At 47.0% G+C, this 17,545-nt stretch overlaps 2 long non-coding RNA genes across 4 annotated transcripts; both read left to right on the forward strand.

Annotated features, from left to right (window-relative positions):
• Positions 1-6,342, forward strand: LOC140003050 (uncharacterized). 2 transcript variants are annotated; one of them, XR_011810990.1, is made up of 7 exons: positions 1-28; positions 245-355; positions 830-890; positions 2,351-2,494; positions 2,588-2,640; positions 3,037-3,130; positions 5,191-6,342. It is a non-coding gene; the product is annotated as an uncharacterized lncRNA (long non-coding RNA). The 2 variants fall into 2 exon arrangements; XR_011810989.1 differs by having other exon boundaries at positions 2-28; positions 215-355.
• A 4,893-nt stretch (positions 6,343-11,235) lies between these two features.
• Positions 11,236-17,545, forward strand: LOC140003051 (uncharacterized). Of its 2 annotated transcripts, none has more exons than XR_011810992.1 (7): positions 11,236-11,263; positions 11,480-11,590; positions 12,065-12,125; positions 13,586-13,729; positions 13,823-13,875; positions 14,272-14,365; positions 16,426-17,545. It is a non-coding gene; the product is annotated as an uncharacterized lncRNA (long non-coding RNA). The 2 variants fall into 2 exon arrangements; XR_011810991.1 differs by having other exon boundaries at positions 11,237-11,263; positions 11,450-11,590.

Genomic DNA, 17,545 nt, shown 5'->3' on the forward strand with positions numbered 1-17,545 from the left:
GCTCCTTCTGCTTGGGCTGCTCTTTGGGGTAAGTGCTTTGGTTTTCCTTCAGTCAGTTGCAGGGTTCTCTAGGCAGACTGGAGCCTATGGATTTCTGGATTTTAAGTGCTTGGAATTCACTCAGTAGCGGGATGTTTAGTAGGGGCTGCTGGCTCACTGTTTTTTTGGGATGGTGGGATACTCTTCTGTTTTTGAGCTATATTTTAATCTCTAGATGTATAAACCCACTTGTGTAACTCTCCAGAGGACTAAAACCAGCTTGATTGAATGCTACATATGGCTTGGCAGCGTAGATGCAGCATTACCAAGAGACTGAGCAGAGTTGTATCAGAGTCACCTCTTTCATCTGCAAAGGGTAAGTTTGATTACCCCTGCCGAGGCTTGTGTGTGTGCATGTCTTTTTGGCATTTGTGGAGCTCGGTTGTTTTTCTTTGTGTGTGTGCATGTTCTTTTTTTTTTTTTTTTGAGGGTCAAACAGTGTGTTTGCTGAGTGTGGTTAGAATGAGGAGGTGGGGAGCTGCTCAGGACTGGAAGGTTTGGTTTCTAGGAGTATGCGGCATCCTTCCTGTGCGACGTGACTAATTGTTGGGCTGGAACGTTCCAGCTTTCGTGTGTCTTAAGCAATGTAGCTTGTGTAGTGTGTGTTGTGTGGCCTGGGCAGAGTTTGCTGTGGTGCAGTGGGCGAAGAATCTGAGTTAGAGCTGGTGAGCAGCTGAAGTACCAGAGCTGGGAAGAGAGAGGTCTTGGAGCAGGTACGCTGTGGCTGTGAGGTGCCTCAGAGTGTGCTTTTCTGTCTTTTGTTTTGTTTTGTTTTGTTGTTTTTTTGCAGGTGCTTTGTGCGGTCGTGGACAGGAAAGGGAAATCCTCGTGTCGCGGAGCAGTGAGGGAGGGTGAGTGTTGTCAGCCTGGTCATCCCTTACCTGAAGCGAAGGGAAGACACTCAGGTGTTTCCCTCAGAGGGTCCGAGGTGAGTCTGTCTGGGATAGAGGAGCAGCGTGGCAGGTGGGCGCTTGCAAGCACAGTGGTTCTTTTGTCCTTTTGTGTTCCCCGGTGGTGTGGATGATGCTGGCCGCTCCTTTCAAGCTTGGACCTAATTTGCAGGTCCAGAGGCAAGTGGAGTGCTGTTTTGAAAGGATAAAAGTAAAGCTGGGGTCGCTTATGTTGTTGAGGGATGGGTGCTACTGCTGGCAGCTGAATGTTTATCTTCTGCCTGTGTTTTTCTTTTGTTCAGGCTGAAATGCAGTGTGCAGTGCAGGATGTGTCAACCAGCTGCCTCTGCAGTGACTCTGGTGCGTGATGAGCAGAGGTAGCTGTTAATTTTGGGGGTGTGGTTGTCACTGAAGTTATTTTCCTACATCCAATAGCGTAAAATTCCAGTTTGCCTTTTAGAGGCGCTATAAGTGGGTAAAGAGAAGAGATGGAAGCATGTGCCACGTGGGGCAGGCAAGCGGCTGAGGTACAGGAGGGGATGAGAGTATGTGATTTTTTCCTGGGGGTGGAATGGAATTGATTGTTTTGGTGTATAGTCTGTTTTGCTCCTAGATCTTTCATTCATTGTAAATAAAAGTTTGAGCCAGTTCCAGTTAGGAATGTTCTAGTTACGACCCAGCAAGTATTGTCCTTTTAATGTTAAAAAAAAGTGCGGCAAAAGCATGGGTGCAGATCTGTTTCAGGTCTTGTGCATCATATTCGGTTGGAGATCGCGTCTGTTTCCATCCTCACTCTTGCAGAAGTCATCTGGGCCGCATCAGGAGCTCTTGCTTGGGAATTGATTTCCTAAGTGTCTTCTTAGGGGGTTTTCAGTCCCCATCCTTCTGGTCTCTTGTCTTGAAGGCAGGCTTTTTAGGCCTCCGTCATCCCAGTTCTGGCAGTTGCTTCCAGTTGCATGTTGTGACATTTGAGTCTCTCCTGGGGTCTGGTGCAGAGCACCTGTTCTGACGTGCTGTTGCTGTAGGGCTTTCTTTTTGGGGGTCACTTTTTCTTGTGCCTTGTGTTGTGTGTTTTGTTTGTAGTGTTTGTGGCGTGCCTGTGTGTGTGTACGTGTTTGGTCTGGAGCTGTCCTGCCTGGCAGTTAGTGATGACAGGTAACGTGGCAGTGCATGGGTGTACTAATACATTGTCTGGACTGTTTTGGTAAAGATATCCAGTCTGCCTCTGGGCACGTACTGAAGGGCAGCTGGCACAGTCATCTCTGTGGTGTTTGGCAGACTGGAGGGGGGAGAGTTGAGCTGCTTGCGAGCAACTGCTCGCATAGCACTTGAACGGTGTGCTTGAGGAGGTCTGTCGAATCTTGAAAGCTTACAGATATGGGGTTTTGAATTTTTTATTTTTATTTCTTTCCTGTCCCCAGTAGAGCGTAAACCTTTGGAGGAACCTGTCACAGGAAAGAGCTCCTTCTGGAACTGTTCAGCACTCGGGAGGCAACTGGGTGACTGGCTTGATCTACTTCTGAGGTGCTGAGGCAAGGAGGCTGCTGTTTTGAAACGATAGTATTGTAAATGGGGTCCCTTTTGTGTTGTTGAGGGATGGGTGCTAATGCTGGCAGCTGAATGATTGATTCTCTTGTGCCTGTTTTCATTTGTTAAAGCTGAAACACAGTGTACGACACGGGACTTGACGACCAGAGCTGCTTTTGGCAAGGTGAGTGATGAACAGATATAGAAGGTAATTTAGGGGTGCAGTTGTCACTGCAGTTACTGAACTACACAAAGTACAGTAAAAATCCTGTTTATATTTCAGGGGTGTTGTAGCTGGCCTAAGAGAGCAGATGGAAGCATCTGCCTCGAGGGGAGGGGAGGGCAGGGCACGGAGGTAAGGCAGCAGATGAGAGTAACTGTCCCAGCTGTGCTGTGGCTTTGGATGCTGCTTCAGCCTATGCTTTTCTTTTTGTTTCACATTTGTCTCATACAGGCTGAGTGGGGCCAAGCTGCACTCTGAAGAGCAGCACGAGAAGGGCGGGCTGGTTGTGAGCTGGATCGGAGCAGAACTGCCAAGTAGCACGAGGTGAGTGCGAAGGGTATCCATCTTGCTTTACAGGTGCCATGGCAGGCTCTCTAGAGAAGTGGTTGAGGATTGGAGAAGAGGTTGCAGATGATCAAGGAGCGACACGTGCAGGGATGGCTTGAAAAGGGTATGGCTGCTTTCTCTTCTGTTTATCAGGTGTCCCAGGCAATGTGGGCTGTGGTGTTAGTCTTTAGAATCGGAACAAAGCAGGTGCTGAAATGCTGCGTCTGTTTGTTTTTTTGTGTTGGGGTTGCACCTTGGTGAGTGTAGGGATGGGTTTTAAGTGGGTGCAGCGGAGGGCCTGGCCCCAGTGTCCTGTAGTGTGTTTTGACCCATCAGCATAGCCTTTTGGTTCTCAGGTAGTGTCGCGTTAAAGGGGTGTAGCTGATTAACCGTTACGGGCCCGGTTGGATTCAGAGTACTGAACCAGTCGGACATTCACCAAAACTGGGGGTCCGTTCGGACATTCACCAAAAACGTAATAACCGCCTGGGGGTCCGCTCAGACATTCACCAAAAACGTATTAACCACCTGGGGGTCCGTTCAGACATTCACCAACAATGCATTAACCGTCTGGGGGTCTGGTTAGATTCAGAACACTGAACTATCACGGATAACCACCCTCACCCTAGTTGCATTAATGAGAGCTATCACAATGCAATCAAGTATGGTTTATTACAGCAACAGGTAATCAGGTTCTTTTGGATTGCCGGTGATAGTGACTATCTGCAAAAGCAAGCTAGTATGCATGAAATACACAGGTGTTATAGGTGTTACAGGTGTTACAGGTGCGCAGCCTAGAAATAAACGCGTTAAAAGGATCAAAGACTCTATAGAGATTTATAAGCAAATATTCAGATCTCACCCAAAGGCGTCCCAATGGGGGGGCAAGAGAGGCTCAGCCCGTCGACTGATCCCAGGAGTCAGGAGGTCCTAAGGATGTTGTATGTCCTCGGGATGGTATCTCCCCTGACGATGGTATCTTCCCTAACATCCCCTCTCTCTTGGGCCAATTTATATTATTTTCTATCTTTTAGGTGGAGCTTGAGTGGCTCTAGTCAAGCATATCTTAGTTATGATTGGTGTAAAGTTTTCCCGTCTCCGTTTAAAGTAATAGGCTCCGAGAAATTCAGAGCGCATGCTCAGTGAGGGGTGGTCGCACCTTGGAGGCGGGTAGCTTTTGGGATGGAGGTGTGTTTTGGTATTATAATGATATTATAATGAGCAAAAAGTACACTAGGGTACAGCATTTGTCAAAACATGACAGGTCTTTGGCTTAGGGTGGCAAAAAGTGCAGCTTTGTGCACAAGAACAATCGAGGCCCCACCTGATTACAGAGCCTAGCCGTGGTGTCTCCACTCCACTCTACGCTCCGTGGTGTTCCTTAGAGCTAGCACACCAAGTTTCCCCAGCGCGATAGCATCTAAGGTTGGGAGCCTAGGGAATGCTCAGATAATGCAGTTATGCCCTACCCTGAAAGCCTCTTCAATGCTGTACCTTTTCCTTAAAAGTATGAATGTTAGTTTTATTTTCCTAGTTACTTCAGGCATTTACACCACAGGTAGCTTACTGAAGTAAGTGATTTTGCCTGCAAGTGGAATGGATTTTTTTTTTTTTTTTTTTGGTGTGCAATCAGTTCTGTGTTGCCTTCAGGGGGCAGTGGCGACCTGGTTCAGGAACGGCACGGCGACCAACCCTAGGCCGCTCGGTCCATCGGCTCACAGACACCAATGTGGTGGATGGCAAATGGCATTTATTGTCGAGTCACATGGGCTTATATACCCGAGGCCCATAGCGTCACTTCCGCTTGCTTACATCACAGACCACACACTGCTGTCCGTCAAGGGAGGGGCTCCACCTTTCCGTACATTGCGACATCTTCCGGCCACCAGACCCTAACTACCCACAGTTCTGCTCCTAGATTTTTCTTTTTATGTAAATAAAAGATCGAGCTAATTCCAGATGGAAAAAAAAATCAGTTACTTTCTTGGTCAGTTTGTCCTTTTAATATTCAAAGCTGCAGCAAAAGCATGGGGATTTTTGTTTCTAGAAACACCCTAGCTCTCCTGTCTGCACTCTGCATGCTGTTGAGCTAAGCCATATAAATGAATAAAGAAACCACAGCTACTGCTCCTTTCTGATTTTTTTTTTTTTTTTTTTTGTGCTTTCCCCCTTGCACTTTCCCAGGTGATTGGCTTCAGGTTCCAGGTGGGACCTAGTGGTAACTGAGTTGCAGGTATTCCATGACAGAGCTCATTCTGCCTGGGCTGCTTTTTGGGGTAAGCGCTTTGTTTTTCCTTCAGTCAGTTGCAGGGTTCTTTAGGTGGGTCAGAGTCTATGGACTGATGCGTTTTCCAGTAGAAACCGGTACGCATATCTTTTTGAGTTGGTAACTGGTAGGATCTGTCACTGTAAAGCAATCTAGTAGTAGGTGCCTGTATTGCACGCAGCTCTTCCTCAGGTGAGTAGTTGTTATGGCAGTTTTACGGATGGTATGGTGATGTTACTTTGTGTGTTTGCTTTGTGGTTCTGGGTCCCTTCTGATTTTTGCCGAATTACGGGGCTTTCTGTGAGTCTTTGCCTGTATGTCAAATATTATCAAAGTTACAACCTTGCTGTTAAAGTGATGGAGCAGGGTTTAGTTGAAATGTATCATGGAAGCTCCCTGTGTGAGCATGTGTCTGAAAATGGCAGCAGTGGGCACGTAAGGGGTAGTCTGTTTCAAGTTTAGGGACAGTTTGTTATATTTCTGGAGCTTTTGCCTGTGTGTTTTCTGTCTGTCGAGTCTTTAGACCATAAAGCCTTCTAGGCTTTATGTCCTTGAATTTACGTATTAGAAGTACGTTTATGAGGGGTTGCCAGGTACGTTGTTTTTGGGAAACCGTGGGGTATGGTTCCTTGAGTGCATAAGTGCAGTAGTGCCAAGAGAGTGAGCAGGGCCACCTTCTTCATCTCTGCAGAATAAGTCTGTTCGGGCACACTTCTCAGGTAAATGTAGTGAGCAGATGAGGTAAAGGAGCTGGGAACAGAGAGGTATTGCACCGTAGCATGTTGCATCAGTAGTAGTCAGCGTTGCGGAGGAGGTGGGTGTCAGGGCTGGCGTGCTAGTGAATGCTGGTTCTCTGTTTTTGCAAGTGATGATGAACCTGTTTGACGTAATTCCATTTGAAAAAGTTCCAGTTACTGGCCTGGTCGTGTCGTCCTTTCAATGTTAAAAGCTGCAGCAAAAGCATGGGGATTGTTGCTTCTAGAAACACCACAGGTCACCTGTCTGCTCTCTGCATGTTTTTCAAGTAAAGCAGATCTTAAAAAAAACAAAAACAAAAAAAAAAAACAAAACAAACAAACAAAGAAAGAAAATAATAAAAAACAGCTGCTGCTGCTGCTCCTGCTTTCTTTCTACTTCCTTGTGCTTTGCCCCTCCCCTTTTCCAGGTGATTGGGTTTGGGTGCTGGGCGGGGCTGAATGCTATATGAGCCCCAGGCATGCTATCAGAGAGCTCCTTCTGCCTGGGCTGCTCCTTGGGGTAAGTGCTTTGTTTTTCCTTTAGTCAGTTGCAGGGTTCTCTAGGCAGGCTGGAGTTTATAGATTTCTAGAATTTTTAAGTGCTTGGAATTCACTTAGGAGAGGGATGTTTAATAGAGGTTTCTGGCTCACTGTTTTTTGGGATGGTGGGATACTCTTCTGTTTTTGAGCTGTATTTTAATCTCTAAATGTATAAACCAGCAGTAGGTAAACATTAGGAGGAACCGGTCAAAGGTAACAGCGCTTTCTGGAACCGTCAAGTTCTTGTTCGGCAACGTAGTGACTGGTTTGATCTACTTCACAGATGGAGAGGCAAGTGGACTGCTCTCTTTGAAATAATAAAATTGAAAACATAAAGTTTGTCAAAGATGGCAGTGCATGTTTGCAGTCTGTTTATTGCTTTTGCCAGTGGTAGATAACATTTATAAGGAATCGGTGAAAGGAAAGAGCGCCTTCTGGAACTGTGAAGCTCTGTGTTGGCAACTCGGTGACTGGCTGGACCTACTGTCCATCTCCAGAGGGAAGCGGACTGCTATTTTGAAATTAAAAAATACTAATAAAAATAAAAAAAATATGGTGCTGCTCTATGACGCCCGGAGGACTGCCACTCTGCATGGCAGTTAAAAAGAATGTGGTTTGGAGATGGAGAGCCACAGAGATGAAGCAGCTGGGAAGAGAGACACAAGTATTGCAGTAGGTAGGCTGTGGTTATGAGGTGCCTCAGGATGTGCTTTTTTTCTTGTTTCCGCCCTTCCCTCGTGCAGCCTTGGAGAGATGAAGTCCCCATGGTGTGGAGTGGTGCAAAAAGGTAAGAGGGTTGTCGGCCCGGTCAGTTTCCTTCACCAATGCTAAGGCAAGTCTTTGAAGAGAAACAGCCTGGTTGCTTGTGCTGCCCCCTGTTGAACTAAGCCAGACCAAAAACAGGGCTGCTGTTCCTCCTGCTCTCTTTGCCTCTTCTCATCTTGCAGAGGAATGGTCCAGCAATTCGGGTTAATAGGGGACAAGAGAACAAAGGGGTTTCAGAATAACTGCTAACTGTTATGACTATTGCATGGGGCACTATGCAAGTCTCTGACATCCAGCCAAGATGGACAAAGGAGAAGGACAAGGGAAAAGCCTGGGAGGAAGACTATGAGCCTTCAGTACGAGAGACCCGCAGAGGGACCACCAGAGACTGATAACACATGCGCCAGTGGGCGGGTTGGGATTCCAGGAACTAGTTATAATAACCCTGCCTTTTCTAGAAGTAGTAATGAATATGTATTAGCCCAGGAGCATAAAAACCAGCCGCCTGCTGTGACTTGTGTGCGTCTCGGTGGAGCAGAGACTCCCGGCGCACCCAGTGCTGTTTGCTTACCTCTATTCATTTAATAAATTGTAAACTTTGATTGTAATCCTATTTGGGACTTAGTCATTTATTACAACAGACAACCTTGTAAAATGCAGACAACCAGAATCCTTACAACAATTAAGTGGAAATCACGGTGTAAGAAACATTACCACCTCAAAGAGTAAAAGCCTCAAAAGAAATGTGACTTGTAACAGGCCAGCAGCTGTGTGTTTTCGGTGAAGCACCAGGTAGAGTATAAACCTGGATTGCACAGTTAATGGGGAAACGGGAGGGTCCTGGTCCTTGGGAGGGAAAAAAAAAAGTATATAAACTGTGTATGGAATCGGTAGGTGCCCTCCTGCTTGCGGGACACCCGCCATTGTAATCTCAAATACAAATGCTACTGTACTGAGATCCTCTCCTGAGCCTATGTTATTTCCCAAAGATTGATTCGCGGTTTTAAGGCTTCAGGGATAGGGCCCTAGGGTTGGGTTTCAGGGTAAGCGTTCTCAGGGTTTATGTTTAGGATTTTAAGGTTTTTAGTTTTAGGGTTGGAGTTTTAACGGTTAGGATTTTAGGGATTTGAGGGTTAGGGTTTTAAGGGTTTCAGGGTTAGCGTGTCAGGGTTTTGGAGTTTTTTGGGTTGTAGTGTTGATAGTTTTTTTAGGGTTAGGTTCTTAGGGTTTTATTTTTGGTCAGTTATTTACGGTTAGGGTTTTAAGATCTTCTTATTATTTTTTTTTTTCAGGTTAGGTTCTCCTGGGTTAGGGTTTTGAGCATCTTAATATTTTGGGTTGGGTTTGGGATTTGAGCGTCTTAATTTTGTGGGCTTGGGCGCTGTGAGCGTCTTAAGTGTTTGGGTTAGGGCTTTTAGGCATAGGTCTTCAGGGGTTTAGTTTGGGTCAGGTCTGTAGGGGTTTCGAGGATTTTTAGGGTTAGGGCTTGCGGCTTTTTTGTGTAAGGGCGGTAAGGGCTAGGGTTCCAGGGAGTGCTGTTAAATGCAGTTCTCGACAACTCGGCCTCTGATTGGCCGTGCCGGCTGTGCAGGGAATGCTGGTAGGTGTAGTTTTCCGTCACAAGGCTTCCGGTAGGCCGCGTTGATTGCCCAGAGCATGCCGGGAAATGTAGTTCTGGGACTCCGAACTTCCGGGAGGCCATGTTGAGCGCCCAGAGCATACCGGGAAATGCAGTTCTCGGGGACTAGGGCTGGAGCTAGGGTTAGAGTTTAGGGTGAGGGTTGGGGTTAGGGTTAGGGGTTAGGGCTAGTGAATGCTGGTTCTCTGTGTTTGCAGATGACGGTGAGCGTGTTTAAACTAATTCCAGTTGAAGAAGTTTCAGTTACTTGCTTGGTGACGTTATCAGTTCAACGTTAAAAGCTGCAGCAAAAGCAAAAGGGGATTTTTGCTTCTAGAAACACCCCAGTTCTCCTGTCTGCACTCTGCATGCTGTTGAGCTAAGCCTTATAAATAAGTAAATAAACCAGAGCTGCTGCTGCTCCTCTTTTTGCTTTTTTGTGCTTTCCCCGCATGCGACCTCTGCCGCCCCCTGCTGGTGGAAAACGTGTACTGCAGGCGGCCGGGGGCGCGCATGCGCGGTGACGCCCGCGGGCGCCCTCTGCCGCCCCCTGCTGGTGGAAAACAAGTACTGCAGGCGGCCGGGGGCCGCGCATGCGCGTTGCTTATTACGTCTTTTTTTTTTTTTTGATGTGTAATTTCCTACGCTCCTAGATTTTTCTTCATATGTAAATGAAAGGTTCGTGCTAATTCCCGTTGAAAATATTTCATTTACTTTCTTGGTTGTATTGTCCTTTCTATGTTCAAAGCTGAGTCAAAAATACGGTAAATTTTGCTTCTAGAAACACCGCAGTTCTTTTGTCTGCACTCCGCATGCTGTAAACTAGGGATAGGTGACAAATTAATAAAAAAATAAATAAAAGAACACAGCTGCTGCTCCTGCTCTCTTTCTTGTTTTTTGCCCCCTCCTCTTTCCCAGGTGATTGGGTTTGGGTGCTGGGCGGGGCCAAATGTTATACGAGCCCTAGGCATTCTATCAGAGAGCTCCTCCTGCGTGGGCTGCTCTTTGGGGTCGGTGCTTTGTTTATTCTTCTGTTAGCTACATGCAGGGTTCTTTTCGTGGGTCAGAGTCTTGTACGATATTTTAGAGGAAACCAATCTAGTAGTACGTGCATTTATTGCAAGAAGCTCTTTGGAGGTGATTAATTGTTATAGCACTTTTATGGATAGGATGTCAATGTTACTTTGTGTGTTTGCTTTGTTGTTCTATGTCCCTCATGATTTTTGCAGGGTTATAGGGCAGATGCCACCAGGTCTACCCCTTTTGTTGTTTTTGTTTTGTTTGATTTATTTTTCTTATTTTCTTTTTCGGAAGGGGGTTTGGGATTTGAGCGTCCTATTTTTTTGGGTTTGGGATTTGAGCATCTTAATTTTGTGGGTGTGGGATTTGAGCGTCTTAAGTGTTTGGGTTAGGGCTTTTAGGCATAGGTCTTCAGGGGTTTAGTGTGGTGGATAGTTTCGGTTAGGTCTGTAGGGGTTTCGAGGATTTCTAGGGTTAGGGCTTGCGGCTTCTTTGTGTAAGGGCGGTAAGGGCTAGGGTTCCAGGGAGTGCTGTTAAATGCAGTTCTCGACAACTCGGCCTCTGATTGGCCGTGCCGGCTGTGCAGGGAATGCTGGTAGGTGTAGTTTTCCGTCACAAGGCTTCCGGTAGGCCGCGTTGATTGCCCAGAGCATGCCGGGAAATGTAGTTCTGGGACTCCGGACGTCCGGGAGGCCATGTTGAGCGCCCAGAGCATACCGGGAAATGTAGTTCTGGGACTCCGAACTTCCGGGAGGCCATGTTGAGCGCCCAGAGCATACCGGGAAATGTAGTTCTGGGACTCCGGACTTCCGGGAGGCCATGTTGGGTGCCCAGAGCATACCGGGAAATGCAGTTCTCGGGGACGAGGGCTGGGGCTAGGGTTAGAGTTTAGGGTGAGGGTTGGGGTTAGGGTTAGGGGTTAGGGTTAGGGCTAGTGAATGCTGGTTCTCTGTGTTTGCAGATGACGGTGAGCGTGTTTAAACTAATTCCAGTTGAAGAAGTTTCAGTTACTTGCTTGGTGACGTTATCCGTTCAACATTAAAAGCTGCAGCAAAAGCAAAAGGGGAGTTTTGCTTCTAGAAACACCACAGGTCTCTTGTCTGCTCTCGGAATGTTTTTGAGATAAACCAGATCTTAAAAAAAAAGGAAAAAAAAAAACCACAGCTGCTTCTTTTGCTCTCTTCCTACTTCCTTGTGCTTTGCCCCTCCCCTTTCCCGGGTGATTGGGTTTGGGTGCTGGGCGGGGCTGAATGCTATATGAGCCCCAGGCATGCTAGCAGAGAGCTCCTTCTGCTTGGGCTGCTCTTTGGGGTAAGTGCTTTGGTTTTCCTTCAGTCAGTTGCAGGGTTCTCTAGGCAGACTGGAGCCTATGGATTTCTGGATTTTAAGTGCTTGGAATTCACTCAGTAGCGGGATGTTTAGTAGGGGCTGCTGGCTCACTGTTTTTTTGGGATGGTGGGATACTCTTCTGTTTTTGAGCTATATTTTAATCTCTAGATGTATAAACCCACTTGTGTAACTCTCCAGAGGACTAAAACCAGCTTGATTGAATGCTACATATGGCTTGGCAGCGTAGATGCAGCATTACCAAGAGACTGAGCAGAGTTGTATCAGAGTCACCTCTTTCATCTGCAAAGGGTAAGTTTGATTACCCCTGCCGAGGCTTGTGTGTGTGCATGTCTTTTTGGCATTTGTGGAGCTCGGTTGTTTTTCTTTGTGTGTGTGCATGTTCTTTTTTTTTTTTTTTTGAGGGTCAAACAGTGTGTTTGCTGAGTGTGGTTAGAATGAGGAGGTGGGGAGCTGCTCAGGACTGGAAGGTTTGGTTTCTAGGAGTATGCGGCATCCTTCCTGTGCGACGTGACTAATTGTTGGGCTGGAACGTTCCAGCTTTCGTGTGTCTTAAGCAATGTAGCTTGTGTAGTGTGTGTTGTGTGGCCTGGGCAGAGTTTGCTGTGGTGCAGTGGGCGAAGAATCTGAGTTAGAGCTGGTGAGCAGCTGAAGTACCAGAGCTGGGAAGAGAGAGGTCTTGGAGCAGGTACGCTGTGGCTGTGAGGTGCCTCAGAGTGTGCTTTTCTGTCTTTTGTTTTGTTTTGTTTTGTTGTTTTTTTGCAGGTGCTTTGTGCGGTCGTGGACAGGAAAGGGAAATCCTCGTGTCGCGGAGCAGTGAGGGAGGGTGAGTGTTGTCAGCCTGGTCATCCCTTACCTGAAGCGAAGGGAAGACACTCAGGTGTTTCCCTCAGAGGGTCCGAGGTGAGTCTGTCTGGGATAGAGGAGCAGCGTGGCAGGTGGGCGCTTGCAAGCACAGTGGTTCTTTTGTCCTTTTGTGTTCCCCGGTGGTGTGGATGATGCTGGCCGCTCCTTTCAAGCTTGGACCTAATTTGCAGGTCCAGAGGCAAGTGGAGTGCTGTTTTGAAAGGATAAAAGTAAAGCTGGGGTCGCTTATGTTGTTGAGGGATGGGTGCTACTGCTGGCAGCTGAATGTTTATCTTCTGCCTGTGTTTTTCTTTTGTTCAGGCTGAAATGCAGTGTGCAGTGCAGGATGTGTCAACCAGCTGCCTCTGCAGTGACTCTGGTGCGTGATGAGCAGAGGTAGCTGTTAATTTTGGGGGTGTGGTTGTCACTGAAGTTATTTTCCTACATCCAATAGCGTAAAATTCCAGTTTGCCTTTTAGAGGCGCTATAAGTGGGTAAAGAGAAGAGATGGAAGCATGTGCCACGTGGGGCAGGCAAGCGGCTGAGGTACAGGAGGGGATGAGAGTATGTGATTTTTTCCTGGGGGTGGAATGGAATTGATTGTTTTGGTGTATAGTCTGTTTTGCTCCTAGATCTTTCATTCATTGTAAATAAAAGTTTGAGCCAGTTCCAGTTAGGAATGTTCTAGTTACGACCCAGCAAGTATTGTCCTTTTAATGTTAAAAAAAAGTGCGGCAAAAGCATGGGTGCAGATCTGTTTCAGGTCTTGTGCATCATATTCGGTTGGAGATCGCGTCTGTTTCCATCCTCACTCTTGCAGAAGTCATCTGGGCCGCATCAGGAGCTCTTGCTTGGGAATTGATTTCCTAAGTGTCTTCTTAGGGGGTTTTCAGTCCCCATCCTTCTGGTCTCTTGTCTTGAAGGCAGGCTTTTTAGGCCTCCGTCATCCCAGTTCTGGCAGTTGCTTCCAGTTGCATGTTGTGACATTTGAGTCTCTCCTGGGGTCTGGTGCAGAGCACCTGTTCTGACGTGCTGTTGCTGTAGGGCTTTCTTTTTGGGGGTCACTTTTTCTTGTGCCTTGTGTTGTGTGTTTTGTTTGTAGTGTTTGTGGCGTGCCTGTGTGTGTGTACGTGTTTGGTCTGGAGCTGTCCTGCCTGGCAGTTAGTGATGACAGGTAACGTGGCAGTGCATGGGTGTACTAATACATTGTCTGGACTGTTTTGGTAAAGATATCCAGTCTGCCTCTGGGCACGTACTGAAGGGCAGCTGGCACAGTCATCTCTGTGGTGTTTGGCAGACTGGAGGGGGGAGAGTTGAGCTGCTTGCGAGCAACTGCTCGCATAGCACTTGAACGGTGTGCTTGAGGAGGTCTGTCGAATCTTGAAAGCTTACAGATATGGGGTTTTGAATTTTTTATTTTTATTTCTTTCCTGTCCCCAGTAGAGCGTAAACCTTTGGAGGAACCTGTCACAGGAAAGAGCTCCTTCTGGAACTGTTCAGCACTCGGGAGGCAACTGGGTGACTGGCTTGATCTACTTCTGAGGTGCTGAGGCAAGGAGGCTGCTGTTTTGAAACGATAGTATTGTAAATGGGGTCCCTTTTGTGTTGTTGAGGGATGGGTGCTAATGCTGGCAGCTGAATGATTGATTCTCTTGTGCCTGTTTTCATTTGTTAAAGCTGAAACACAGTGTACGACACGGGACTTGACGACCAGAGCTGCTTTTGGCAAGGTGAGTGATGAACAGATATAGAAGGTAATTTAGGGGTGCAGTTGTCACTGCAGTTACTGAACTACACAAAGTACAGTAAAAATCCTGTTTATATTTCAGGGGTGTTGTAGCTGGCCTAAGAGAGCAGATGGAAGCATCTGCCTCGAGGGGAGGGGAGGGCAGGGCACGGAGGTAAGGCAGCAGATGAGAGTAACTGTCCCAGCTGTGCTGTGGCTTTGGATGCTGCTTCAGCCTATGCTTTTCTTTTTGTTTCACATTTGTCTCACACAGGCTGAGTGGGGCCAAGCTGCACTCTGAAGAGCAGCACGAGAAGGGCGGGCTGGTTGTGAGCTGGATCGGAGCAGAACTGCCAAGTAGCACGAGGTGAGTGCGAAGGGTATCCATCTTGCTTTACAGGTGCCATGGCAGGCTCTCTAGAGAAGTGGTTGAGGATTGGAGAAGAGGTTGCAGATGATCAAGGAGCGACACGTGCAGGGATGGCTTGAAAAGGGTATGGCTGCTTTCTCTTCTGTTTATCAGGTGTCCCAGGCAATGTGGGCTGTGGTGTTAGTCTTTAGAATCGGAACAAAGCAGGTGCTGAAATGCTGCGTCTGTTTGTTTTTTTGTGTTGGGGTTGCACCTTGGTGAGTGTAGGGATGGGTTTTAAGTGGGTGCAGCGGAGGGCCTGGCCCCAGTGTCCTGTAGTGTGTTTTGACCCATCAGCATAGCCTTTTGGTTCTCAGGTAGTGTCGCGTTAAAGGGGTGTAGCTGATTAACCGTTACGGGCCCGGTTGGATTCAGAGTACTGAACCAGTCGGACATTCACCAAAACTGGGGGTCCGTTCGGACATTCACCAAAAACGTAATAACCGCCTGGGGGTCCGCTCAGACATTCACCAAAAACGTATTAACCACCTGGGGGTCCGTTCAGACATTCACCAACAATGCATTAACCGTCTGGGGGTCTGGTTAGATTCAGAACACTGAACTATCACGGATAACCACCCTCACCCTAGTTGCATTAATGAGAGCTATCACAATGCAATCAAGTATGGTTTATTACAGCAACAGGTAATCAGGTTCTTTTGGATTGCCGGTGATAGTGACTATCTGCAAAAGCAAGCTAGTATGCATGAAATACACAGGTGTTATAGGTGTTACAGGTGTTACAGGTGCGCAGCCTAGAAATAAACGCGTTAAAAGGATCAAAGACTCTATGGAGATTTATAAGCAAATATTCAGATCTCACCCAAAGGCGTCCCAATGGGGGGGCAAGAGAGGCTCAGCCCGTCGACTGATCCCAGGAGTCAGGAGGTCCTAAGGATGTTGTATGTCCTCGGGATGGTATCTCCCCTGACGATGGTATCTTCCCTAACATCCCCTCTCTCTTGGGCCAATTTATATTATTTTCTATCTTTTAGGTGGAGCTTGAGTGGCTCTAGTCAAGCATATCTTAGTTATGATTGGTGTAAAGTTTTCCCGTCTCCGTTTAAAGTAATAGGCTCCGAGAAATTCAGAGCGCATGCTCAGTGAGGGGTGGTCGCACCTTGGAGGCGGGTAGCTTTTGGGATGGAGGTGTGTTTTGGTATTATAATGATATTATAATGAGCAAAAAGTACACTAGGGTACAGCATTTGTCAAAACATGACAGGTCTTTGGCTTAGGGTGGCAAAAAGTGCAGCTTTGTGCACAAGAACAATCGAGGCCCCACCTGATTACAGAGCCTAGCCGTGGTGTCTCCACTCCACTCTACGCTCCGTGGTGTTCCTTAGAGCTAGCACACCAAGTTTCCCCAGCGCGATAGCATCTAAGGTTGGGAGCCTAGGGAATGCTCAGATAATGCAGTTATGCCCTACCCTGAAAGCCTCTTCAATGCTGTACCTTTTCCTTAAAAGTATGAATGTTAGTTTTATTTTCCTAGTTACTTCAGGCATTTACACCACAGGTAGCTTACTGAAGTAAGTGATTTTGCCTGCAAGTGGAATGGATTTTTTTTTTTTTTTTTTTGGTGTGCAATCAGTTCTGTGTTGCCTTCAGGGGGCAGTGGCGACCTGGTTCAGGAACGGCACGGCGACCAACCCTAGGCCGCTCGGTCCATCGGCTCACAGACACCAATGTGGTGGATGGCAAATGGCATTTATTGTCGAGTCACATGGGCTTATATACCCGAGGCCCATAGCGTCACTTCCGCTTGCTTACATCACAGACCACACACTGCTGTCCGTCAAGGGAGGGGCTCCACCTTTCCGTACATTGCGACATCTTCCGGCCACCAGACCCTAACTACCCACAGTTCTGCTCCTAGATTTTTCTTTTTATGTAAATAAAAGATCGAGCTAATTCCAGATGGAAAAAAAAATCAGTTACTTTCTTGGTCAGTTTGTCCTTTTAATATTCAAAGCTGCAGCAAAAGCATGGGGATTTTTGTTTCTAGAAACACCCTAGCTCTCCTGTCTGCACTCTGCATGCTGTTGAGCTAAGCCATATAAATGAATAAAGAAACCACAGCTACTGCTCCTTTCTGATTTTTTTTTTTTTTTTTTTTGTGCTTTCCCCCTTGCACTTTCCCAGGTGATTGGCTTCAGGTTCCAGGTGGGACCTAGTGGTAACTGAGTTGCAGGTATTCCATGACAGAGCTCATTCTGCCTGGGCTGCTTTTTGGGGTAAGCGCTTTGTTTTTCCTTCAGTCAGTTGCAGGGTTCTTTAGGTGGGTCAGAGTCTATGGACTGATGCGTTTTCCAGTAGAAACCGGTACGCATATCTTTTTGAGTTGGTAACTGGTAGGATCTGTCACTGTAAAGCAATCTAGTAGTAGGTGCCTGTATTGCACGCAGCTCTTCCTCAGGTGAGTAGTTGTTATGGCAGTTTTACGGATGGTATGGTGATGTTACTTTGTGTGTTTGCTTTGTGGTTCTGGGTCCCTTCTGATTTTTGCCGAATTACGGGGCTTTCTGTGAGTCTTTGCCTGTATGTCAAATATTATCAAAGTTACAACCTTGCTGTTAAAGTGATGGAGCAGGGTTTAGTTGAAATGTATCATGGAAGCTCCCTGTGTGAGCATGTGTCTGAAAATGGCAGCAGTGGGCACGTAAGGGGTAGTCTGTTTCAAGTTTAGGGACAGTTTGTTATATTTCTGGAGCTTTTGCCTGTGTGTTTTCTGTCTGTCGAGTCTTTAGACCATAAAGCCTTCTAGGCTTTATGTCCTTGAATTTACGTATTAGAAGTACGTTTATGAGGGGTTGCCAGGTACGTTGTTTTTGGGAAACCGTGGGGTATGGTTCCTTGAGTGCATAAGTGCAGTAGTGCCAAGAGAGTGAGCAGGGCCACCTTCTTCATCTCTGCAGAATAAGTCTGTTCGGGCACACTTCTCAGGTAAATGTAGTGAGCAGATGAGGTAAAGGAGCTGGGAACAGAGAGGTATTGCACCGTAGCATGTTGCATCAGTAGTAGTCAGCGTTGCGGAGGAGGTGGGTGTCAGGGCTGGCGTGCTAGTGAATGCTGGTTCTCTGTTTTTGCAAGTGATGATGAACCTGTTTGACGTAATTCCATTTGAAAAAGTTCCAGTTACTGGCCTGGTCGTGTCGTCCTTTCAATGTTAAAAGCTGCAGCAAAAGCATGGGGATTGTTGCTTCTAGAAACACCACAGGTCACCTGTCTGCTCTCTGCATGTTTTTCAAGTAAAGCAGATCTT

The sequence above is a fragment of the Anas platyrhynchos genome, chromosome 8 (assembly GCF_047663525.1).
Source record: "Anas platyrhynchos isolate ZD024472 breed Pekin duck chromosome 8, IASCAAS_PekinDuck_T2T, whole genome shotgun sequence".
Taxonomy (NCBI): domain Eukaryota; kingdom Metazoa; phylum Chordata; class Aves; order Anseriformes; family Anatidae; genus Anas; species Anas platyrhynchos.